The following is a 26,305-nucleotide window of genomic DNA, read 5'->3' as shown; positions in this document are numbered from 1 at the left end:
ACCATTCCATTTACAGATAAGACAACCTAGGAAGAAAGCAGTACCATGATAGGGTAAGGAAGGGAGGGATTTTGGAAGGAGAACTAGCTCGGAATCTTGGGGCTACCTTTTAGTACGGCTGGGATCTTAGGCATGCTACCAAACCACTCTGGGTCTCCAATCTTCATCTGCGAAACAGAGACAATTATACCTCACCTTGCTATAATACTTAAGATTAGAAATAACGTATGTGAATCACATACCAGTGTGGTACATGACACATAATTAATAGCTAATTTGCTAACTGATCTTCCCAGTTTAGAAAGCAAGATATAAAGCCTGAATTGGAATTTTATACCTAATTTCTAGCTCAGTGAACTGTGTTCATACATTGAGATGAATGTCTCAGATATTTCAAAAATATTTTGACCTGTCATGTTATGGACTGAGTGAATATTTGTGTTCCCCCATAAGTCAGTAAATTGAAACCCTAACCCCCAATGTAATGGTGTTAAGAGGCAGGACATTTAGGAGGTAATTAGGTTTAGGTGAGGCCATGAGGGTGGAGCCCCCATGATGGGATTAGTGTCCTTATAAGAAGAGGGAGAGAACAGAGCTCTCTCTCCTCACCTTGTGAGAATGCAGCAAGAAGGTGCCAGTCTGCAAACCAGCAGGAGGGACCTCACCAGATAGTGAATCTGCTGGCACCTTGATCATGGACTTTCTAGACTCTAGAACTGTGATACATGTTTGTTGTTTAGGCAACTCAATCTGTGGTATTTTTTTTTTTTATAGCATTTTGGGCTGACTAGGGACACTTTACTTCTGCGTACTGGAGCTCACTGATGTTGTTGTAGCTCACCTCTTTAGAGGTTAGCAACTTTCACTTTAACATAGACAGTAAGCCTGGTCAGAAGGAGAGCCTTTTGCAGTAACCCTAAAGGCAAGCAACCAATATTTGTGAGCAGATATAATTTTCAGAGTGCTTGCACAGACTGGGAGCCTCCGAGTAACCCTGAGGAACTGCAGTGGTCAATGTTTTCACCACCCACAGCACACAAATGAGGCAGCCTCCGTCAAAGGAATTAAGATAGCCAAGGCTTATCATTTGTATGGCAGGTCTTAAACAGAGTCTGTCCCTAATCATTGAGTTTCATGGCTTTGAGTGTTTCACAGCTCATTTGGAGAACCGACTCATCATAAAGGCTTTCTAAGTGTACCTTGTTTCAAAGCTAGAGGAGACGTTACAAAAAAATGCAGGGGGTTAAAATTACTATTAAGAGAGATTAACGTACCTAATCCACATCAATTTCTCTTTGTGGAGCCTACAAATACATACACTGAATTGTACTGTCTACGGCCATACCACCCTGAACGCGCCCGATCTCGTCTGAATTGTACCAAAAATAGATGTACAAATAAAAATAGAAGACTGATCCGGTGAAATCTGCCCTCAAATCCTCCAGCAAGAACTGGTACAGAGCCCCACGTCCCTGCAGAGGACTAATGCTGGACTCTTCAGCAGATCTCTTGTTCTTTCTAGACTAGCTTGTCTCATTTATGAAAGGTAGCACTAGCCTTTGGCTTAGCATTTCATTTTAAACTTACTTTAATAGAATAACCTAGGTACTGAGTGGTAATAATTTTGATGTATTGGACATATAATGTATCTAATAATATATATATATTAGTGGATATATATATATTAGTGGATATATATATATCAGGTATTGGACATAAAATGTCTATCATATAATATATATTAGACAGTGTGTGTGTGTGCGCACAGGTGTATTGCCTGTAATCTACACACCAGGCAGGCTGAGTATTGTGAGTCTCCTGTTTTTTAAGGGGGAACTGAGGCTCCATTCATTTGGGGCTTGGCCGAGCTTAGAATCCACTGTCATCTGCCTGGAAAGCCTGTGCTCCTTCTTCACCAAACACACTCTAAAGGTGTGTAGAGATGTTTCTTATTTAAAAAGCCAGTTTAAATATGCAATATGATTCACTCATTTATTCTGCAAATATTTATTGAAGTTTTATCATGTTCTAGGTGCTGTGTGAGGTAAGAGCTCAGTCCACACTGATGAACACAACCAGGTAAGAGCTCAGTCCACACTGATGAAAAATCCCCCTATCCATGGGGATTTTTACTATCTTGTGAAAGAGTGTGGTAGTTTACTGTTCAAGTAAGGAGGAAAGCATAAACAGTTGTTATTAATAGGTTCTATTTCAAGTCCCCAAATGCTTCCAGTAAGAACAGAAAATTTAAAATTATGAAAAATAAGAATGTGATGCAGCCATTATGATTCTTGCTTTTGTCTCTGAAGGTTGCATAGATATTTCTTATGGAGATAATCTTTTGAGCCCCTTCTTCAGATAAAGTCATTCCTCCCCAGGTAAACATATAAACTTGAAGACTCCTTCTAAAGTCTCTCCATAGGTAGTCTTGCAAACCCTCCTCCCTGAGAGTCAGGGGTCTCTGACTACATTTAAAATAAAAAATAATTAAGATTATTTCTGTTTTCGCAAAGAAACCATTTAAAAAATACTGATAGTGTGAGAGTGACAGATACACTATCTTCAGGAATTAACTTTTTTTTTGTTAAACATTTATTGCCTTGTTATTAATTAATGAAGAATTAAACATCATCTCTGACTATTTACTTTGGGAAATATGAAGTAATTAAGAGTAATATTTATATATCTAATTAATAATTAATATTTATGGTCTTTCACCAGTATTTTTTTTTCATTTCAGAATATAATGTAATAGGTTTTACTATTGATTGTCCTGGGTATCAGATAATGAGACTTGTGATATTTAAGTTAGCCTTTATCTCATCGCTGTCATCCTCTCTGCTACTCATGCTAACGTGGGTTACATTTTAAACCCAATAGTCACTGTATTTTCTCATATTCATCACTAACCCCTACCATGCTTTGATGTACTTGTGTCTATTATAAATGAATCTCAAAGTGAAAGATAATCATAGTCAATTTCCACTCTTCCTGAGAATGAAAATCTTTTGGTTAAGTGGAGAACTTCACTGCAAAATTCTGAGTTTCCTTTAAATGGGCTTAGTGTTACTAGACTTGCCCAGATGTGCCTGAGAAAGTGTCAAAGGGAAAAGATCCAAAGAAATGTACTAATGAAGCCAAGAATAGTTGCCTAATGTTCTTAACTCTTAGATCCTTTTCCTAAAAAATAAAATACTGGGCTGACAAGGATTGAAGAGCTTACCTTTCTTGACAAAGGCTAACTCAATGTGTGGACATAATTGTGCAAAAGTGCCTTTCTCAAGTGCCAAATAAAACAACCAGACATAAACCCCAGTGGATGTTGCACTGACAAATACAATTCACTATTTCTTCAGATTTTGCAGCTAATAAAAAATGATCCCTAAGAGATTCAGAAATTCAAATCACTTGAGACAAATCTTGGCTTTGCTTTTCTTGACAAGTTCATGTTTGAACCCTCTTCTGACATTATCTACTGTGGTTTGATTGACAGCGTTTCCATTATTTACTCAACTCTTATTGACATTTTTAGTCCTCTGTTTACCCTGTTTTCCTTATAGCCCGAGGCCTGCGAGAGTGGAATGCAGACTCACATTCACACTTTTCTAAGGGAAGGGTCATTTAAATAAAACCTTCAGTGGTCCCAGTTCTGGAGTTAGAGGTTGGAGGTTATTCTGCCAACTTCCTCTAAGTAGAATAAGTGACTTCAGAGTGTAGAGACCATTGTCATTAGGTTAAAATGATGACTCATGCTGTGTGGATTTCCAGGATGAAGACTTAGTTCCCCCTGAGTTACTTCCCCTGCAGGCAGCGCAGATCCCTCCCTCCTTGCCTCCCTGACTTTAAAGAAAACACTAGATTCCTGTGTCCCCCTGCTGTTGGGATGGGGTAGAATTAGAGAATTTAGACGTTCAAGGTCTGTCCTTTCTAGAACCTTTCCTAATTTCTATATATATTTTGCTATATAAATCTAGATGTCTCCATGTAGAAATGTATAAGACACTTATATAAAGAAACTTATCTCGCCCTGGCCGGTTGGCTCAGCGATAGAGCGTCGGCCTAGCGTGCGGAGGACCCGGGTTCGATTCCCGGCCAGGGCACACAGGAGAAGCGCCCATTTGCTTCTCCACCCTTCCGCCGCGCCTTCCTCTCTGTCTCTCTCTTCCCCTCCTGCAGCCAAGGCTCCATTGGAGCAAAGATGGCCCGGGTGCTGGGGATGGCTCTGTGGCCTCTGCCTCAGGCGCTAGAGTGGCTCTGGTCGCAACATGGCGACACCCAGGATGGGCAGAGCATCGCCCCATGGTGGGCGTGCCGGGTGGATCCTGGTCAGGCGCATGCGGGAGTCTGACTGTCTCTCCCTGTTTCCAGCTTCAGAAAAATGCAAAAAAAGAAAAAAAAAAAAAAAAAGAAACTTATCTCAAATATATATGTATTTTTTGAAACTTTGGAAAAAATATACGACAGTAATCCAATTTACATTGTACAGGAAAGAATGCTGAAATCTGAGAAAATCTGGTCACTGAATAGTCAGGGGACCTTAATGCATGAAACATCTCTCCACCCAGGTTCGTTTACTGATTGGTACATTCATGACAAGGATTCCTGTCCAAATCACTAGGTTATTATGAGCATGAAGCAAAATAACATATGTAAAAGTGACTTACTGTGACGCCTTAGACAACAGTAAAGTATTATTATTTAGTATGACACATTTGGTTTGTCTGCAGTAGTCACCAACTTGGCTTGTATGCTTTGAGGACTTCATCTACAAAAGTTAAATTGGGAGCCAAAGGAAAATATGATTTGATCTATAAAAATATTTGTTTTGTCCATAACAGTTACAGCTGGAGAAAAAAAAGTACATGTGTGTGAATAATAATGCATAGAAGAATATTTATAAACAAAATAGGATAAAGGTTAGCATTACGCCCCAGTCAAGGGAATAAGAACACATGTTAGAGTGAAAAGTACACGTTGCCAGAGATGTGTGTTCACTGTGGTCAGGACAGGTGTGTGCCTCATCTCAGGAGCCCAGCCAACTGGTATTAGCTCTGCTATTTATTACTTATCACCTGCTCCTCCCTCTGCTGTTCTGTGAATGCCGTCAAGAGACTCGACCTATATAGCAAACTGTAATTTGGATCTTCCAATGAGACGAGCTGGTAAACCCCAGTAAGTAGGATAGAGCAACTGAGACAGAGAGTTAAACAACCAAGAAGTTTATAACCAGAGAGTAAGTCACAATATCCTAACTTCCCTAACCAAGGATACTTAGGAGTAAAGGGTTTACGCTTCTCTTCCCAAGAGGATAAATAGCTTAAATCACCCTACTCAGGGAGATAGCAGAAATCCAATTTGTGTCTTGTGCCAACCACACCCGAAGATGGAAGAAGTTCAGAGAATAAATCCCATTTTGGCACATAGGCACAAAGCTGATGAATATTCTATGAATATCTTCCCTTAAGAGCTCCCCTCAAATCCCAGCCTTTAAAATACTCAAGCCAAGGACCCAGTCCCTGCTCTTCCTGCTCCTGGGAGCACACACCTGCCTTTCTGTTTCCCCTCTTCTTCCTCCACAGGTGTGCATCTCCTAAACTCTAAGGGTCTCCAAGAAACTCGCAGCCAGGGGAGCAACGAGCAGCAAGTCCTGGCTAACCCCCTGACCCTGTCCCCCAAGCCCCCTTTTCCCTGACTTCTCAGTGAGCTGAAGCAGCCCCGCCCAGGCTCACTTCTTTCCTATAACATTTCTAGAATCACCTAGATTCTCTCCTGTTGCTCCTTCTATTCTAACCCCTTCCTGTTTCACTGTCCCCAGCTTTAATAAATGTACTCTCAAAATCACCTGGACTTGTGTTGTACAATCTTTCATGCATGAAGTCAAGAACCACACACTACAGGCTGGCTTGAGGCAGACCTGCTCCAGGCCTAGTCATTGTTTGGTAACATTATCAATAGACGGACAATCTGAAATCACCTCAATTCAATTGAACACTGAGGAAGAATGATTGATCTGCATTGACTTGGGCTTGTTCTTTCAGGGTTAGCATCCATTTTTGTGCTTGTGTTAGCTCATGCCACACTTGATTCACTAGGAAACATACAAAGGCTAACTCTCCTGAAATAACCAGCACACTTCAGTTATTGAGCTTTGCTCTGGGCCATTCACCTTAGCTGGCTTGCTTTCTTTGGCCAGAGACCTCCACGTGTGTTTGCCAGCCCTTTTACATTTCTGCAATCAGCCTGCATGAGTGTGAGCTGCCTGCAGGCTACACTCTCATCCCTGATGTTTTCCAGATATACCCGGACACTATCCACAAAGGCAAGTGACATACTGTGCAAAGCCCAGTTCAGAATGGCCAAGGGTCACATCACCTCTTACTTCCTCCTGTGCAAACATGGCTGCCTGTTGGTGTTGTTTATAGGCTGGTGTGAGTTTGCAAAAATTCTGCCCAATTTCTGGAGGTTGTATTTACTCAGCGATGATTTCTGGGTCTCCTATGAAGTGCATGTTTTTTGTTTGTTTGTTTATTTATTTATTTATTTATTTATTCATTTTTCTGAAGCTGGAAACAGGGAGAGACAGTCAGACAGACTCCCGCATGCGCCCGACCGGGATCCACCCGGCACGCCCACCAGGGGCGATGCTCTGCCCACCAGGGGGCGATGCTCTGCCCATCCTGGGCGTAGCCATGTTGCGACCAGAGCCACTCTAGTGCCTGGGGCAGAGGCCACAGAGCCATCCCCAGCGCCCGGGCCGTCTCTGCTCCAATGGAGCCTTGGCTGCGGGAGGGGAAGAGAGAGACAGAGAGGGAAAGCACGGCGGAGGGGTGGAGAAGCAAATGGGCGCTTCTCCTGTGTGCCCTGGCCGGGAATCGAACCCGGGTCCTCCGCACTCTAGGCCGACGCTCTACCGCTGAGCCAACCGGCCAGGGTGAAGTGCATGTTTAAGGCTTACAGCAGAGGAGCATTACTGGTATGGCTATAGTTTTGACCTATTTCCTCCAAAAGCCAATCAGTCATTATGTATCCTTGCCTGTGGCATCTTGTTCAAGTGTTTTGATAACTCTTTTTGAAAGGAGAGATTTAACACATTTCTGTGATAGGTAAGTGGGCAGAGACTGCCAGAATAAATTTGTGAGTTTCCTGCCGAACAAATACCAATATGTAGCATATTAAAAGTTTGATTAAGGTCGAATGAAGTCATTTTAAAATGAGCAGAACAGCAACTGGTAATAAAGTTATGGCAATGTTTTGGCACATGTCCTGTCATTCACATAGTCACAAGTGGAACTTTTATGTGCTGAGATGGCAAACACGACTGTATCTGTGGTCTAGTAATCTTGTTTATGTTTTCTAGAACCACAAGTTCAGGTCCAATTATGCTTGGTTAAGTCTTCAATCTTTGGGAGAAATCATTTCTATTTTCAAAAATTCACAGGTCTGATATTTTGCATAACATTTTAAAAAATGAATTGCTATTTCATCTGTGATTAAAATGCAGTGGAAATTATCAGAAAGGTTACATTCTATCTTAATATTCATGGTAGCATTTCTGGAATGCTGCTACACACTTTACAAAGTATTTCATATAAAGATGTTTAACATGTATGTGTTTAGAAGAACATAGTAGCAATAGTAGATATCAAGAGAAAATATTCATAGTTATGAAAAATATTTATCTTTATACAATATTTGCATTCTTGAAAATTTTCCTGTCTGTAGTTCTAGAAATGCAGTACTTTTTTATGGACTTTGTAGCAATTTCAGAAACAGGTTTCATACAGACTTAACTTTCAAATATTATACAAGTCATTTTCTAGAACATGATAAATCCCTTTTCTTTGTGTATTTTCCTTCAAAAAGTTTACAGTAAATTTGATTTGCTTTTGTTATGAGAAAACATATTTAATTCTCTTTTAGATTTTATAAATTTTGAGCAATAACCAACACATTAGCTAAACTATTGCGTCTTTATACAATGGAGAATATTCAGTTATTAAAACTCAGGTTATAAAAGAATATTTGTGACATGAAAAAATACAAATAAGATACTACATGCTAAAAGCCTGTTGCAAAATAGTAAAAATTAAATTTTGGAAGGAAAATTGTATGTGTATACACGGATAGAGAAGAATACACAGTGAAGTATTAACTGGGGTTGGCTCTGAGTGGTAGGAATGTGAATGCTTTTGTTCTTTTCAAAACTCTTTTACATTTTCTACATTTCTCTGAGAATTATATATTATTTCAAAAGCAAGAAATACGCATATTTTAGCATAATAGAATACATAGTGCATATGTACATCTCTTAAAATTCTATAGTTACAGGCATGAGGAAAGTACAGATTTAGGCAAAAGGATCAGAAGAAGTAAAATCACAGAAATGTCAAGCAGAGTATTCCATTTGGTGAGTGGCAAGGAGACCTAGAGGACCGAAGAGATGGACAGGACCAGAACACGTAAGAGCTCATCAAATAAGTTGAGAAATTCAGAATCTGCAGGGTGATCTTACTTACTGATTTACTTGAAAGAACCCAATTTTAGTCCTACTGTAGCAGCATGATTATTAAAAGCATCCCATTTTATTATAAAATTTTTCTGGGTTTAGATAGTATATAGTTAGTAGTAAACCAATAAAAACTTACTCCTAGGAGATCAATACAACAGGATTGCCATTTTGGAAAGAGGTCCTCGGATGCGTTGTGGAAAATGAATTTTCTTTTTTTTTTGGAGGTGGGGGAGTGTGCAGGAATATGTGCAGGTGATCATTAAAATCAGTGGTGGGATTCAGCCAGTTCACACTGGTTCAGCAGAACCAATACCTAATTTTTGTTGAGTTTGGCGAACCTGCTGTTAAAATGGCATTTATAATCTGGGTTCTCTCTAATGTGGAAATCACAAATTTACATTCCTTACTCTTTTTAAATTTAATTAAAAAAAATTTTTTTTTGTATTTTTCTGAAGTGGAAAGCGGGGAGGCAGAGAGACAGACTCTTGCATACCCCTGGCCGGGATCCACCCAACATGCCCACTAGGGGGTGATTGCTCTGCCCATCTGGGGTGTTGCTCCATTGTGGCCAAAGCCATTCTAGCACCTGAGGCAAAGGCCATAGAGCTATTCTCAGCGTCCAGGCCAATTTTGCTCCAATGAAGCCTTGGGTGCAGGAGGGAAAGAGAGAGATAGAGGGGAAGGACAGAGGGGAGAGTGGAGAAGCAGATGGGCGCTTCTTCTGTGTGCCCTGGCTGGGAATCCAACCTGGGACTTCCACACGCCAGCTGACACTTTACTGCTGAGCCAACCAGCCAGGGCCTCCTTACTCTTTTTTTAATGTTCACCTGTGCAACAGTGTATTGTAAGCACTCATAATAATGTTCATTTCGTCCATAGGTGAAAAAAATTGCAAGTGAGGACACCAATCAAGAAGCAATATGGAAATACCTTAAATAATAGTTTTGTTGGTTTTTGTCAAGTATTATTTAATATTTTTTAATTAATATTTTAAAACTTTCTTATAACATAACCTAGTTTTGTGTACCTCATTAATTGTTCTTATTTAAGTATTAAATGCATGAAATAATAAACTACCTTTCAGTATATCATTTTTTTTAGACTTAAAACAGTCATTAGGGCAGAGAACTGGTTAGTAACTTATTTGAATCCCACCACTGATTAAGATACTATTGCAAAGTTTGTGGGAACTAAGTCAGTAGCATTAGTGTTAGAGATGGAGGAGACAGGCGAGAAAATTCATATGGAAGAGCAGGTTTGGACATAGATAAGAGATATTTCAGATATTTTAAGATACAAATGGGTTTGGGGATATAATCTGTAGAAAACTGAAGTTGTACTGTCCAAAAGAACTTTCTGCATTGATAAACATCTTTTCTATATTTGTGCTATCCAATATGGTAATCACTAGCCTCATGTGGCTAGTGAAAACTTGAAATTGAATTTTAAATTAAATTAAATTTTACTCAAATTTGAATTTGAATAGCTCCATGTTTCAGGGCTCTTTGCTAGACAGAGTAACTCCAGTTTTTTATCTGTAAGGTATGAGAGAGACATCTGGCCTGGGGATGTGGCTTTGAGAAGGGTTGGTTGAGTAAATGCATTTGGCCAGTAGAGCTGGTATTTGAGAAGAGGAGAGCACCATATTTAAGAAGACAAAGAGGAGCCTGCAAAGAAGAGACTAAGATGAGTAAAAGGATTGGAGGGAGACTCAGGAGAGGGAGTTGGTTTGGTAGTCAAAGAAATTGAGTGTCAAGAAAGGAGCGATTAATAGTAATCGAAAGTCTTATTCTGTAGGACATTTAAGTAACATGCAGACATTTTAGGAGGAGTGAAGTTAGGAGCCTATAGAGGCGGAGAGACATCTGGAGATCAGTAGATGAGTCTAGGTCTCCAAGGGTTGAATAGCATCTGAATTAGGATAATGCTATTGAAACTTTCCTCTCAAAGGTTGTCATGAGGGAGAGAGCTCAGAAACAAAAGGAGTGGGACATGACACCTAATTTAAGCTGCTGAGAGTCAAGGGGATGGGATTCAGAGTTGACTAGGAGGAGAAGTTAGTGAAAAGGCAAGTTATGCGCTTCCTCTGAGAGTGAAGGTAAATAGTTATAAAGGTAGAAACCTGAAAGCAGCCTCATTGTTCCCACTACCACTATGCCCCAATCCTTAAGGAATTGTATAGATTTCTGGTTGCTCCTACTTTCACAAGAACAGATGGTTTAGGCCAACCAGGAAAGAAATCTATTTCGTAAGTGCCAGAAACTGCTTCTTTCTTTTTCTTCTTTGATGATATCAGATAAGAACCTAGAGGTGTGTTTACCATGTCAGCAGGGCAACTGCAGCAAAGGCCCACAGACAAAAGAAAGGTGGCACCCAAGAAAGAAAGACAGGATCAAAACATCCTCCCTCTTCCTACAGCCAAATAAAGGATAATAATATTTGAAGAAAAACTCCAAGAACAAGTTGATTTGAGGACTGGAAAGAAGCACAGAGCTCTGTATTTATCTGTAAACTGCAGTCGGAGAGGCAACATGATGTGGTGGAATGAATGGCTGAACAGGTAGTCCATCGAGCAGGCTTGGGTTCTTGTGCTGGTCCCATTGTTAATCGACTATATGACCTTGGCATGTATGCCATTTAACTCTTCTGGGTACCAGCTACTCATAAAACTAGACTAGTGTTCCAAGTTAATATTTTTCAATTTCAAAAATTCTGTTAGTTTAAAGGCAAGTTAAAATAATATCTAATGTGCTAATATAAATCTGGATGTATGAAACTATGCTAAATTTTGCTGACCGTATCTCAGAGTTTCACTCACTGCTTCAAAGAATACATTTTAAATGACTTTAATAGCTCTGCTGGCCACCCATCTATAGGAAATCAATGTTAAAATAGTACAGAGATAAACTGAGTTTTTCAAAGTGAAAAAATATAAAATACATAAGAAGTTATTTTCAAGTTATAAAAATACAAATAATATGTCTAGGCTGAGAACCTGTATGACAAGTTTCAGTTCAAAGAAACTGTTGAAAATTCTTAGTGGTTACTGAAGGGGGTAGACAGTGTGATGGGTTAAGGAATACAATACTTTTGATCTTTGATTTCAATTATTATTCAATTCAAAAAAAAAGGAAGGAAGGAAAAAGAGAGAGAGAAAATAAAATCAGTTATTTATTGTTGCAAGAAAAGTTTAGTGTGGTTGATATGGGGGAATGCCTTTGTAAAGTATATGATTGTCTACTATGCTCTACACCTGAAACTATACAAAATAATATTGAATGTAAATTGTAATTGAAAAATAAAATTTTAAGAAATTCTATCCAGGAAATATCTCCCCAACAGAATAAATAAGTGCTAAATATGGTGGAAAAAAAAGAGTTTAGTGTTTTTTACTATAACTGGAGTTTTACTCTAATCTTCCAGTAACTGTGTGACATTGGGCAAGAAATACCACAACTCTGGGCCCTCATGTCCTTATCAGTAAAAGGAGAGGTTTGGGCCTGAATGTTTTAAATGTCCCTTCCAACTCTATAGTGTTTCATTTTAATGCATAGAAGTTGTAGGAAACTATTTTCAGCAGACTAAAGTGAGAAAAAAAGAGCAGTCTTGACAGTTAATGGTGGCCCTGGTGGGTTGGCTGAGTGGCAGAGCATCAGCCCAGTGTGTAGATGTCCTGGGTTTGATTCCTGGTGATAGCACACAGGAGAAGCGTTCATCTGTTTCTCTACCCCTCCCCCTCTCGCTTCTCTCTCTCTTTCTCCCTCTCCTGTAGCCATGGCTCTATTGGATAGAGTTGGCCCCAGGCGCTGAGGATGGCTCTATGGCCTCCACCTCAGGCGCTAAGAGCCCCGTTGCTAAACAACGAAGCAATGCCCTAGGTAGGCAGAGCATCAGCTCCTAGTGGGCTCACCTGGGTGGATCCTGGTCACGGTGCATGTGAGAGTCTGTCTTTCTGCCTCCTCTCCTCTCACTGAATAAAAAAAACAAAAACAAACAAAAAAAATTTACTAATTCCCAACCTTCCAGCTAGAATGGATAGAGGTGCCAAGAGTCACTAATTCTGACTAGATAGAGTCCTAAAGATTCACCTCTTCTCTCTCTTGGCCACCCCCTCCCCAATGTCAGTCCTAGAAAGATGATGTGCTCATCTCTACTCAGAAGACAAAGGAAAGCCTCTGGTCTAGAGAAGGAATGTGGCAGAGAGCTAAAACAAAACAAACAAACAACCAAACCCTGAAACACTGGGCCTTTGGAAGTTCTTATATTTCCTGCAGTTAATAAGTGTTTAGCAAAGATTTATTATAAATAACTAGCCTCTCTGCATTCATGTAGTTTGATTACTCCTGTGAAGCCCTGAGGTTACTCTGTAATAACATGAGAAATATCTTTGTCGAAGAGATGGCTTCCCCTGCTGCCAAGCTCCTTCTTTACATCAAAATCAAAACTTATTTTCTTTGAAGATGTTGCAAGTTCGCAAGAAAAGGAATTGTTTTCTGAAAGTAAGGGGTCTTATTTCAAAATTTTATTCTCTTTTGGAGTGGGGTTGGGCAATAATTTCATAGTGGAAACCTGAAGGCTCGTCCACATGTGGAGATTCTGGAAGCAGGATGGTCTGCTGTGTGAGATTTCCAGAAATCACTTAAGTTTGGACTGTCTGTAAAGATAGGGTGAGGGTCACTGCAGCTCGTACTGCTTCGATTCCCAGGGTGCATATTACTCTGTTTCGTATAAACAGAGCTAAAATGATAGCATGTGATGACGCCTCTCAGATTTGTTGTATTTTTTTTCTTTTATTATAGAAATTGCTAAAACACTTTAAGTGATATGAGAGTCCAGAATTAAAAGTGTGCTTTCTTTTAATATTAAAACTTGTGGGGCTTAAAGTATCAGAATTAGTGTAGAAGGGGTTGTTATTTGAGTTGTACTGTTTTGACCATTGTGTGTTAGACCTGGCTCACCTGTAACTTTTTTGTTTGTTTTTTTATGTGTTTTTGGTCTTTGCATCTTGATTGGGGAAGCTACAGTATAGAACTTTGCCTTCTTTTGCACAGAAACATTTCAAAATCCCTGGACTGTATGACATCACAGACATTCATTATGGGCCTTTCTTTGAAATCAGTAAAACAGTCGTTATCCACATTTCCTGACTCCTTATGTCCTAACTAACATCTACCACTTTACTAAAATGACTTTTTAAAATGTCACTCAACAGCCAACATTTTTAATTAGTCCTAACTTTCCAACACCGTTATTCAGACAGGGCTTGGCTGATGAACTCTTCTGAACTCTTCCCTCTGAAAACTCTCCTTCTCTGACGGGTCAGACTTCATCACTCCAGTTCTTCCCTTTCCTTGTCACCTTTCCTGTTTTATTTTTGTTGGAAATTTTTTTCCACTTTCCTCCCTCTTCAAACTCAGCACTTGTCTGTCTCCACATATATCTGGAGCATGACCTCATTATTTTGGTTTCACCTACCATTTCTAGTCTGATAACTCTAAATCTAAGTCTCTTGCTCTGATTTGATATCAGAGTTACACTCTTGAGCTTCCAGTTGCTTCTTATATGTCTATAACTTGTGTGGTTTGTGTTTGTAGAGGTTAATTGTATTTCTAGTGAGTAAACTGCATTGAAAGGTTCCTAGTAGTTTTGAGCTATGGGGGCAGAAATTCACTTTGGAGAAGATCTTCACTTTCTTAAATTATACAACTGTAAGGCTAATATTTAATCTTGGGGTGGCTCTGAATGATAGTGAAGTTGTTTTTCTCAAAGATGTCAAGTGTTCTGTTTAAAAAGATAACAATATTCTCTCATGTCAATATAGATAGTACCAATAAAATTTTATGACAATAAATTAGAAAATTCAGATGGAATAAATAAGTACTTTTAAAACCACAACTTAAAGCTGATGCAAGAAAACAAAGTCTGAATAGCTCTATTAAATAAATGGAATCCCACTTATAAAATCTTCTTAGGAAGAAATATCCAGGCCTAGTAGAATGTTCCATTTATTTATGCAAGAAATATTACCAGAGGCCAATTACCAGGTCATTGCATAAACGGATCAACAGGCATTCTCTCTTATGAACATAAAAGCAAAAATCCTAAGTACAACATTAGTGAAGAGAATCCACAACATGTTAAAAGAATGACAGCTTACCAGTGTCACAGAGATGTGGCCTGTGGGAGGATCCACTTCTTCCTTTGAGGATACTCATTTCTTGGCTGAGGGCTTTTTCTGGAGCTGCAGAAGACCCTCTGCCCTCATGCATACATGGAGGCCTTAGATACCGGAGAATTAACACTTACCAGGAACAGTCCTCTAACAAATGATTGACTAGTAAGGTGGTATATAGGTTTTTAAATATTCCAGTCCCCTCAACTGAGATGGGACAAATCTGAGACATGTGCTAATACCATTTCTCAGAGCTTCTTGATGGACTTAAGCTCCAGTCACCTACCATGGTCACTGGATTGATAATTCAGCCTCTGCTGCCTTCCTCCCCTTCTCTGTTTAGCTTTTTCTCTCCCTTATCAGAGTTTTCTTCAACTTCCTAATAAATTGCTTGCAACCAAATCTTTGTCTCAGGATCTGCTACTGAGGGAACTCAAGCTAAGACAATAACAAAGCTGGATTATTCCAGGAATGGAAGGCAGTCTTAACATTCAAATATTAACCAAGGTAGTCCATCACATTTACAAAATGGAGGAAAAAATATCATACTAATCTCAATAGATGCAGTAAAAGTATTTTCTAAATATTAATACTTGTTTATGGTTTTAAAAAATCTTAACAGTCTAGGAAGAGAAGGGAATTTTTCAATCTATCAAATAATATGTATAGAAATATATACAGAAAAATCCTATAGTAAACATAAATCTTAGCCATGAAATATTGAAATGTATTTCCATAAGATAGGAGATAAAAATATTGCTATTACTACTTTTATTCAACATTGCACTAGAGGTCCTAAGACAATGAAAAAAAGCAACAACAAAAAAAGTAAGAAATTGTAAAGAAAGAAACAAACTCTTATTCTTCACAGGCAAAATGATTGTTGATATAGAAAATCCAAAAGAATGTGCATATAAATTATTTGAATTAATAAGTGAATTTGGCAAAATCACTTGATATAGGGTTAATATAAAAACAAATTTTATTATCAGCTACAAAACCTAGAAAATAAAATTCAAAAAGCAATACCATGAACAATAGCATCAAAAACACCAAATAGCTAAGAATAAATTTAATCAAAAATGATAAAGATTTCCACACAAAATTATAAAATGTTACCAATATAAGTTAGAGAAGAACTTAATAGAGAGAGATTTTTCCATGTTCTTTAATTATAAGACTCAGTATTGAAAAGGTAACAATTTTCTCAAATTTGTCTGTTACCCCATTAACATCATTAGATAGATCCTCAAGAAAGAAAATTAACAAAGAAACAGCAGACTTCACATGTTAGGGCACAAAAGCGGTCTCAACAAATTTAAGAAGATTGAAATCATATCGAGCACTTTCTCTGATCACAATGGCATTAAACTAGAAATCAACCACAATAGAAAAATTGAAAAACATTCAAACACTTGGAAACTAAATAGCATGTTATTAAATAATGAATGGGTTAACATTGAGATCAAAGAAGAAATTAAAAAATTCCTAGAAACAAACGATAATGAGCATACATCAACTCAAAATTTATGGGACACAGCAAAAGCAGTCCTGAGAGGGAAGTTTATAGCATTACAGGCATACCTCAAGAAGCTAGAAAAAGCTCAAATAAACAACTTAACCCTGCACCTAAAAGAACTAGAAAAAGAACAGCAAGGAAAGCCCAGAGCTAGTAGAAGGAAGGAAATAATAAAGATCAGAGCAGAAATAAATGACATAGAGGCTAAAGAAACAATACAGAGGATCAATGAAACCAGGAGCTGGTTCGTTGAAAAGGTAAACAAGATCGATGAACCTTTAACGAGACTCACCAAAAAAAAAAAGAGAGAGGACTCAAATAAATAAAATTAGAAACGAGAGTGGAGAAATAACAACTGACACAACAGAAATACAAAATATTGTAAGAAAATACTATGAAGAACTGTATGCCAAAAACCTAGATGAAATGGACAAATTCCTTGAATCATATAATCTTCCAAAAATCAATCTGGAAGAATCAGAAAACCTAAACAGACCAATTACAACAAATGAGATTGAAACAGCTATCAAAAAACTCCCCAAAAAGAAAAGTCCTGGGCCTGATGGCTTCACAAGTGAATTCTACCAAATATTCAAAGAAGAACTAACTCCTATCCTTCTCAAACTATTTCAAAAAATTCAGAAGGAAGGAAGACTTCCAAACTCCTTTTATGAGGCAAGCATAATTCTGATTTCAAAACCAGGCAAAGACAACACAAAAAAAGAAAATTATAGGCCAATATCCCTGATGAACTTAGATGCAAAAATCCTCAACAAAATATTAGCAAACCGGATCCAGCAATATATGAAAAAAATCATACACCATGATCAAGTGGGATTTATTCTTGGTAGGCAAGGCTGGTACAATATTCGCAAATCAATCAATGTGATTCATCACATAAACAAAAGAAAGGAGAAAAACCACATGATAATTTCAATAGATGCAGAAAAAGCATTTGATAAAGTCCAGCACCCATTCATGATCAAAACTCTCAGCAAAGTGGGAATACAGGGAACATACCTCAACATGATAAAGGCCATCTATGACAAACCCACAGCCAACATCATACTCAATGGGCAAAAATTAAAAGCAATCCCCTTAAGATCAGGAACAAGGCAGGGGTGCCCCCTTTCACCACTCTTATTCAACATAGTTCTGGAAGTCCTCGCCACAGCAATCAGACAAGAAAAAGAAATAAAAGGCATCCAAATTGGAAAAGAAGAAGTAAAACTATCATTATTTGCAGATGATGTGATATTGTATATAGAAAACCCTAAAGTCTCAGTCAAAAAACTACTAGACCTGATAAATGAATTCGACAAGGTGGCAGGATATAAAATCAATACTCAGAAATCAGAGGCATTTTTATACACTAATAATGAACTGTCAGAAAGAGAAATCAAGGAATCGATCCCCTTTACCATTGCAACCAAAAAAAAAATAAAGTACCTAGGAATAAATCTAACCAAGGAGATTAAAGACTTGTACTCAGAAAATTATAAAACATTGATAAAAGAAATCAGGGAAGATACAAATAAGTGGAGGCATATACCGTGCTCATGGTTAGGAAGAATAAACATCATTAAAATGTCTATATTACCCAAAGCAATTTATAAATTGAATGCAATACCGATTAAAATACCAATGACTTACTTCAAAGATATAGAACACATATTCCAAAAATTTATATGGAACCAAAGAGAACACGAATAGCCTCAGCAATCTTGAAAAGGAAGAATAAAGCGGGAGGTATCACACTTCTGGATATCAAGTTATATTATAAGGCCATTGTACTCAAAACAGTATGGTACTGGCATAAGAACAGGCACATAGATCAATGGAACAGAACAGAGAACCCAGAAATAAACCCACAGCTCTATGGACAACTGATTTTGACAAAGGAGGTAAGGAAGTACAATGAAGTAAAGACAGCCTCTTCAACAAATGGTGTTGGGAACCTGGACAGCTACCTGCAAAAAAATGAAACTAGACCACCAACTTATACCACTCAAAAAAATAAACTCAAAATGGATAAAAGACTTAAATATAAGCTGTGAAACCATAAGCATCTTAGAAGAAAACATAGGCAGTAAGCTCTCTGACATCTCTCGCAGCAATATATTTGCTGATTTGTCTCCACAGGCAAGTGAAATAAAAGACAGGATAAACAAATGGGACTATATCAAACTAAAAAGCTTCTGCACAGCTAAAGACAATAAGAACAGATTAAAAAGACAAAGTACACAATGGGAGAATATATTTGACATTGTGTTTGATAAGGGGTTAATAACCAAAATTTATAAAGAACTTATAAAGCTTAATACCAGGAAGACAAACAATCCAATCCAAAAATGGGCAAAAGAAATGAATAGACACTTCTCCAAAGAGGACACATAGATGGCCAATAGGCATATGAAAAAATGTTCAACATCATTAATGATTAGAGAAATGCAAATTAAAACCACAATGAGATATCACCTCACACCAGTCAGAATGGCGCTCATCAATAAAATAACACAGAATAAGTGCTGGCGAGAATGTGGAGAAAAGGGAACCCTCCTGCACTGCTGGTGGGAATGAAGACTGGTGCAGCCACTGTGGAAAACAGTATGGAGATTCCTCAAGAAATTAAAAATCAAACTGCCTTTTGACCCAGCTATACAACTGTTAGGAATATACCCCAAGAACACCATAGCACTGTTTGAAAAGAAGAAATGCACCCCCATGTTTATGGCAGCATTGTTCACAATAGCAAAGATCTGGAAACAGCCCAAGTGTCCATCAGTGGACGAGTGGATTAAAAAGCTTTGGTATATATATACTATGGAATACTACTCAGCCATAAGAAATGATGACATAGGATCTTTTACAACAACATGGATGGGCCTTGATAACATTATACTGAGCGAAAGAAGTAATTCAGAAAAACTAAGAACTATATGATTCCATACATAGCTGGGACATAAAGATGAGACTCAGAGACATGGACAACAGTGTTGGGGTTACAGGGTGGGGGGAGGAGAGGAAGGGGGTTGGGGGAGGGGAGGGGCACAAAGAGCATGGCTTTTCAGCATTTGCCATATTCCCCCTTTAATCTATAGACAGACGGCAAATATTTACTTATGGTGTTTCCACTATAAAGACCGCTGTCTTAGGGACAAATGCTGATGAACTATTTCAGCAGTTCCTCCTTCTTCAAAAACTTATATGTCAACATAGAGCTCCATGTTTCATAGGACATACTCAAGCTCACTCAATGCTCCCTGGAGCTTTAGCAGAAGGGAATGCCCTTTTTCTCTCTCTCTCTCTCTCTCTCTCTTTTCTTTTCTTTCTTTTTTTTTTTTTGGTTGTATTTTTTCTTTTATTTACTTATTTTTTTGTATTTTTCTAAAGATGGAAATGGGGAGGCAGTCAGACAGACTCCCGCTTGCGCCTGACCGGGATCCACCTGGCATGCCTACCAGGGGGGAATGCTCTGCCCATCTGGGGTGTTGCTCTGTTGCAAACAGAGCCATTCTAGCGCCCGAGGCAGAGGCCATGGGGCCATCCTTAGTGCCCGATGTGGCTTTGCTCCGGTGGAGCCTTGGCTGCAGGAGGAGAAGAGAGAGACAGAGAGGAAGGAGAGGGGGAGGGGTGGAGAAGTAGATGGGCGCTTCTTCTGTGTGCTCTGACTGGGAATCGAACCCGGGAATCCTGCACACCAGGGCAGTGCTCTATCACTGAGCCAACCGGCCAGGGCCTAGGAATGCCCTTGTTGATCAAGCTACCCAAAAGAAAATTATATGGAGGAACCATGACAGACCAAGCAAGTCAGTCTCATACTATTCATCTCCAGAACGCTGCAGCCCGGTGTAAACAGTTTCAACTTTCTCGGGAAGCAGCACGGCAGATTGGGAAATCCTATCCAAGGGGTCCTATACTGCCCCTTCATTTGGAGTTAACCCTCAAGGACCCCTACCAGGACAACTTTGGCAGATGGATGTTACTCATATACCTTCATTTGGCAAACAGTCGTATGTCCACATTACAGTGGATACATAGTCCGGATCTATAGTAACCTCTGTCAGAACAGGAGAGGCTGCTAAGCATGCTATAGCTCATGGTCTGTATGCATTGTTCTATTATTGGATTTCCTAAACTGGCTAAGCTGAAAATGCTACTGCATATGGAGCAAAAGCATTTACTGTATTTTGTCATGCTTACAATCTTTAAAGTTAAGGTATTATTAAAGTGTACTCAGCAAACATTTTAAGGTCAATTTAAAAAAAAAAATTCAAGAGGGGGTTGTCATATCCTGGAACTCCTACAGGTCTACCATATCATGTTTTTTATCTAAAAAAATAAATTTATATTTCTTTGGAAGGCTGATGAACAGGAGACACCAAATCTTTTTCTCCTGCAAACTACTACTTTCTTTATTAGATCCAGCTAATACCACTGTTTTGTCTTTTTCCAAATAGCTCCAGATATATGAAAAAGATTTATATAGGCGGATGGGGACCCTCAAACCCCTCAGCGAGATCTTCTGAGCATGGCTTTTAAAATACCTAGAGGCAACACCTGGATATGATAGACATCTACAGGACACTTCATCCCAAAGCGACAGAGTATACATTTTTCTCTAGTGTACATGGAACATTCTCAAGAATTGACCATATGTTGGGCCACAAAGACAATATCAGCAAATTTAGAAAAATTGAAATTGTACCAAGCATATTTTCTGATCATAAAGCCTTGAAACTAGAATTCAACTGCAAAAAAGAGGGGGAAAAACCCACAAAAATGTGGAAACTAAACAACATACTTCTAAAAAATGAATGGGTCAAAGAAGAAATAAGTGCAGAAATCAAAAGATATATACAGACAAATGAAAATGAAAATACGACATATCGGAATCTCTGGGATGCAGCAAAAGCAGTAATAAGAGGAAAGTTCATATCACTTCAGGCCTATATGAACAAACAAGAGAGAGCCGAAGTAAACCACTTAACTTCACACCTTAAGGAACTAGAAAAAGAATAACAAAGACAACCCAAAACCAGCCGAAGAAAGGAGATAATAAAAATCAGAGCAGAAATAAATGAAATAGAGAACAGAAAAACTATAGAAAAAATCAATAAAACAAGGAGCTGGTTCTTTGAAAAGATCAACAAAATTGACAAACCCTTGGCAAGACTCACCAAGGAAAAAAGGCACAGGACTGAAATAAATAAAATCCAAAATGAAAGAGGAGAGATCACCACAGACATCATAGAAATACAAAGAATTATTGTAGAATACTATGAAAAATTATATGCCACCAAATACAACAATCTAGAAGAAATGGATAAATTCCTAGAACAATACAACCTTCCTAGACTGAGTCATGAAGAAGCAGAAAGCCTAAACAGACCAATCAGCAAGGAGGAAATAGAAAAAACTATTAAAATCTCCCCCAAAATAAAAGTCCAGGCCCAGACGGTTATACTAGTGAATTTTATCAAACATTCAAAGAAGACTTGGTTCCTATTCTACTCAAAGTCTTCCAAAAAATTGAAGAAGAAGCAATACTTCCAAACACATTTTATGAGGCCAACATAACCCTCATACCAAAACCTGGCAAGGATGGCACAAAGAAAGAAAACTACAGACCAATATCTCTAATGAATACCGATGCTAAAATACTAAACAAAATACTGGCAAACCGAATACAACAACATATTAAAAAAATAATACATCATGATCAAGTGGGATTCATCCCTGAATCTCAAGGATGGTTCAACATACGCAAAACGGTTAACGTAATACACCATATCAACAAAACAAAGAACAAAAACCACATGATCTTATCAATAGATGCAGAAAAGGCTTTTGATAAAATACAACACAATTTTATGTTTAAGACTCTCAACAAAATGGGTATAGAAGGAAAATATCTCAACATGATAAAGGCCATATATGATAAACCATCAGCCAACATCCTATTAAACGGCATAAAACTGAGGACTTTCTACCTTAAATCAGGAACAAGACAGGGTTGTCCACTCTCTCCACTCTTATTCAACGTGGTGCTAGAAGTTCTGGCCAGAGCAATCAGACAAGACAAAGAAATAAAAGGCATCCATATCGGAAAAGAAGAAGTAAAGCTATCACTTTTTGCTGATGATATGATCCTATACATCGAAAACCCGAAGGACTCCACAAAAAGATTATTAGAAACAATAAACCAATACAGTAAGGTCGCAGGATACAAAATTAACATACAAAAGTCCATAGCCTTTCTATATGCCAACAATGAAATATTAGAAAACGAACTCAAAAAAATAATCCCCTTCATGATTGCAACAAAAAAAATAAAATACCTAGGAATAAACATAACAAAGAACGTAAAGGACCTATATAATGAAAATTACAAAGCATTGTTAAGGGAAATCGAAAAAGATACAATGAGATGGAAAAATATTCCTTGTTCTTGGATAGGAAGAATAAATATAATCAAAATGGCCATATTACCCAAAGCAATATACAAATTTAATGCAATTCCCATCAAAATCCCTATGACATTTTTTAAAGAAATGGAACAAAAAATCATCAGATTTATATGGAACTATAAAAAACCCCGAATAGCCAAAACAATCCTAAGGAAAAAGAATGAAGCTGGGGGAATTACAATACCTGACTTTAAACTATATTATAGGGCCACGATAATCAAAACAGCATGGTATTGGCAAAAAAATAGACACTCAGACCAATGGAACAGAATAGAAAGCCCAGAAATAAAACCACATATATATGGTCAAATAATCTTTGATAAAGGGGCCAACAACACACAATGGAGAAAAGAAAGCCTCTTCAACAAATGGTGTTGGGAAAACTGGAAAGCCACATGCAAAAGAATGAAACTCGACTACAGCCTGTCCCCGTGTACTAAAATTAATTCAAAATGGATCAAAGACCTAAATATAAGACCTGAAACAATAAAGTACATAGAAGAAGACATAGGTACTAAAATCATGGACCTGGGTTTTAAAGAACATTTTATGAACTTGACTCCAATGGCAAGAGAATTGAAGGCAAAGATAAATGAATGGGACTACATCAGAATTAAAAGTTTTTGCTCAGCAAGAGAAACTGATATCAAAATAAACAGACAGCCAACTATATGGGAACTGGTATTTTCAAACGACAGCTCAGATAAGGGCCTAATATCCAAAATTTACAAAGAACTCATAAAACTCAACAACAAACAAACTAAGAATCCAATAAAAAAATGGGAAGAGGACATGAACAGACACTTCTCCCAGGAAGAGATACAAATGGCCAACAGATATATGAAAAGATGCTCAGCTTCATTAGTTATTAGAGAAATGCAAATCAAAACTACAATGAGATACCACCTCACTCCTGTTAGATTAGCTATTATCAACAAGACGGGTAATAGCAAATGTTGGAGAGGCTGTGGAGAAAAAGGAACCCTCATTCACTGTTGGTGGGACTGTAAAGTAGTACAACCATTATGGAGGAAAGTATGGTGGTTCCTCAAAAAACTGCAAATAGAACTACCTTATGACCCAGCAATCCCTCTACTGGGTATATACCCCAAAACCTCAGAAACATTGATACGTGAAGACACATGTAGCCCCATGTTCATTGCAGCACTGTTCACAGTGGCCAAGACATGGAAACAACCAAAAAGCCCTTCAATAGAAGACTGGATAAGGAAGATGTGGCACATATACACTATGGAATACTACTCAGCCATAAGAAATGATGACATCAGATCATTTACAGCAAAATGGTGGGATCTTGATAACATTATAAGGAGTGAAATAAGCAAATCAGAAAAAAACAAGAACTACATGATTCCATACATTGGTGGAACATAAAAATGAGACTAAGAGACATGGACAAGAGTGTGGTGGTTACCAAGGGTGGGGGGGGAGGGAGGACATGGGAGGGAGGGAGGGAGAGAGTTAGGGGGAGGGGGAGGGGCACAGAGAACTAGATAGAGGGTGACGGAGGACAATCTGACTTTGGGCGAGGGGTTTGCAACATAATTTGATGACAAAATAACCTAGACATGTTTTCTTTGAATATATGTACCCTGAAATATTAATGTCATCCCATTACCATTAATAAAAATTTATTAAAAAAAAATAATAAAATAAAATACCTAGAGGCAGAAAAAGCCCAATAGAGATCAGGGGAACTACCAGCTTTTAGGATACACCCTTAAAGGCTCCAACGCCCCAAAGGGGTCTCATAGGATGCCATCTGGGTCCTGCTTCAACAGTGGAAAGGAAGGTAATTGAGCTAAAGCCTGCCAGGCTTACATGCCTCTGCTGTGAGGAAACAGGAACACTGGAAGGTAGGCTTCCCCCTCACTCCTCTAAGGGAGGGTTCAGTCTCTTCCAGCCCTGCTCCAGCCACCTATGACCTAACCTTGCCCAGAAAGCTGGGGTTTGCCACTGAAGGCTGAAGGTGCCCAGGGCCATCGGCCCCATCTACGACACTGTGGACGAGCCTAGGGAATTTCTTCCAAGAAGCAGGTAAACTGATCTCATTTGCACAAGGGCCTCTTAACTATGTTTTGCCTGAATAGTCAGATTTTTTATTCTTCCTTCAAAGATCTCTGTTGTGGGTGTTAATAGGCCTATTTGCTGCTGCTTTGCTTAATATATAGTGTTTCCTTTATCCCTCCTACCTCAATGCCTCATTCATATTTCAGGCTGGGACCTACTCCTAATTTAGAGCTCTCTTTCCCCCTTTTGCCAACTATTTTATGAATCTACCTTTGCCACCCAGCTTAGTGTATCCCAAGGTTCTCTTTACCATGCCACAGTCGCAGAGCTCCAGGGAAAAGCAACCTGGTCTCATCTTTCCAGGCAGAGGAGAACAGAAGCTCCATATCCATGCATGCTGCAAATGGCTTTTCCAGTCTACCTGAACCATTCTCAGCTAGAAGCAGCGGTCATTGGGACTTGGACATGAGCTGCAAAGTATAGAATGGTGACAACAATTCCAGTGCCATGTGGACTTTTCCTGGATGTGGACTTTTCCTGGACTCCTGCTCCCTGTGACAGCTCCTAACAGACTGAACTGTGGTTGGGTTGCATTTTTCAGGGATTTGGCATGGTGATGGGGCCAGCTTGGACTCGGTGAACATGTTAAGGACACTGCTCTTTTATGGTTTCTTGCTGTATTGGCCAAGAGTTTGCTTAAAGGCTTTTAATCACTGTAAAGAAAATAGAAGATTGGATAAAGAAGATGGGACACATATACACCATGGTATACTATTCAGCTAGAAGAGATGATGACATCGGATCACTTACAGCAGAATGGTGGAATCTTGATAACATTATGCGGAGTGAAATAAGTGAATCAGAAAAAAACAAGAACTGCAGGATTCCATACATTGGTGGGACATAAAAGCGAGACTAAGAGACATGGACAGGAGTGGGGTGGTTATGGGGGGTGGGGGGGGGAGGAGGGAGAGGGGGAGGGGGAGGGGGAGGGGTACAGGGAAAACTGGATAGAGGGTGACAGAGGATGATCTCTCTTTGGGTGATGGGTATGCAACAGAACTAAATGACAAGATAACCTGGAAATGTTTCCTTTGAATATATGTACCCTGATTTATTGATGTCACCCCATTAAAATAAAAATTTATTTATAAAAAAATTTGTCTGTAGATATAAGTAAAATATAATTCTAATAAAAAATTTTTCAAATAATCTTTGTTTGCCCTGGACAATTTGACAAATTGATTTTCTGTTTATGTATAAATGTAAAGCATAGCCAGGACAATTTATAAAAGACTTACATAATCAGATGTGAAGACCTACTATAAAACTACAGTAAGTAAGATAGTGTGGTAGTGATGTGAGGATAGATAAAAAGGTGAAGAATAGAACTGAGTCGAAAACCGACCACAAACACAGGGTGGGGCAAAAGTAAGTTTACACTTGTTTGTTAGTGTGTGAAACACAGAGTTTATTCTTGTATTCTTATTTATTAAGTATTGCATTATCTTCATATGAATAACTGTAAATCTATTTTTGCCCCACCCTGTGTATGGTAACCTGATTTATGTTAAAAGTGCTCCTGGTGGGGGTAGGGATTGGGC

General features: G+C 38.5%; 1 non-coding gene across 1 annotated transcript; it reads right to left on the bottom strand.

The window, feature by feature from the left end:
* Nucleotides 1-6,857: 6,857 nt before the first annotated feature.
* Nucleotides 6,858-6,933, bottom strand: TRNAS-AGA (transfer RNA serine (anticodon AGA)). The gene has a single exon. It is a non-coding gene; the product is annotated as a tRNA-Ser (tRNA).
* Between the last annotated feature and the right edge of the window lie 19,372 nt (nt 6,934-26,305).

This window comes from Saccopteryx bilineata, chromosome 1 (assembly GCF_036850765.1).
Source record: "Saccopteryx bilineata isolate mSacBil1 chromosome 1, mSacBil1_pri_phased_curated, whole genome shotgun sequence".
In the NCBI taxonomy this organism is placed as follows: domain Eukaryota; kingdom Metazoa; phylum Chordata; class Mammalia; order Chiroptera; family Emballonuridae; genus Saccopteryx; species Saccopteryx bilineata.
Note: the sequence above shows the minus strand (reverse complement) of the source record. Positions and strands in the feature narration are given on the sequence as shown.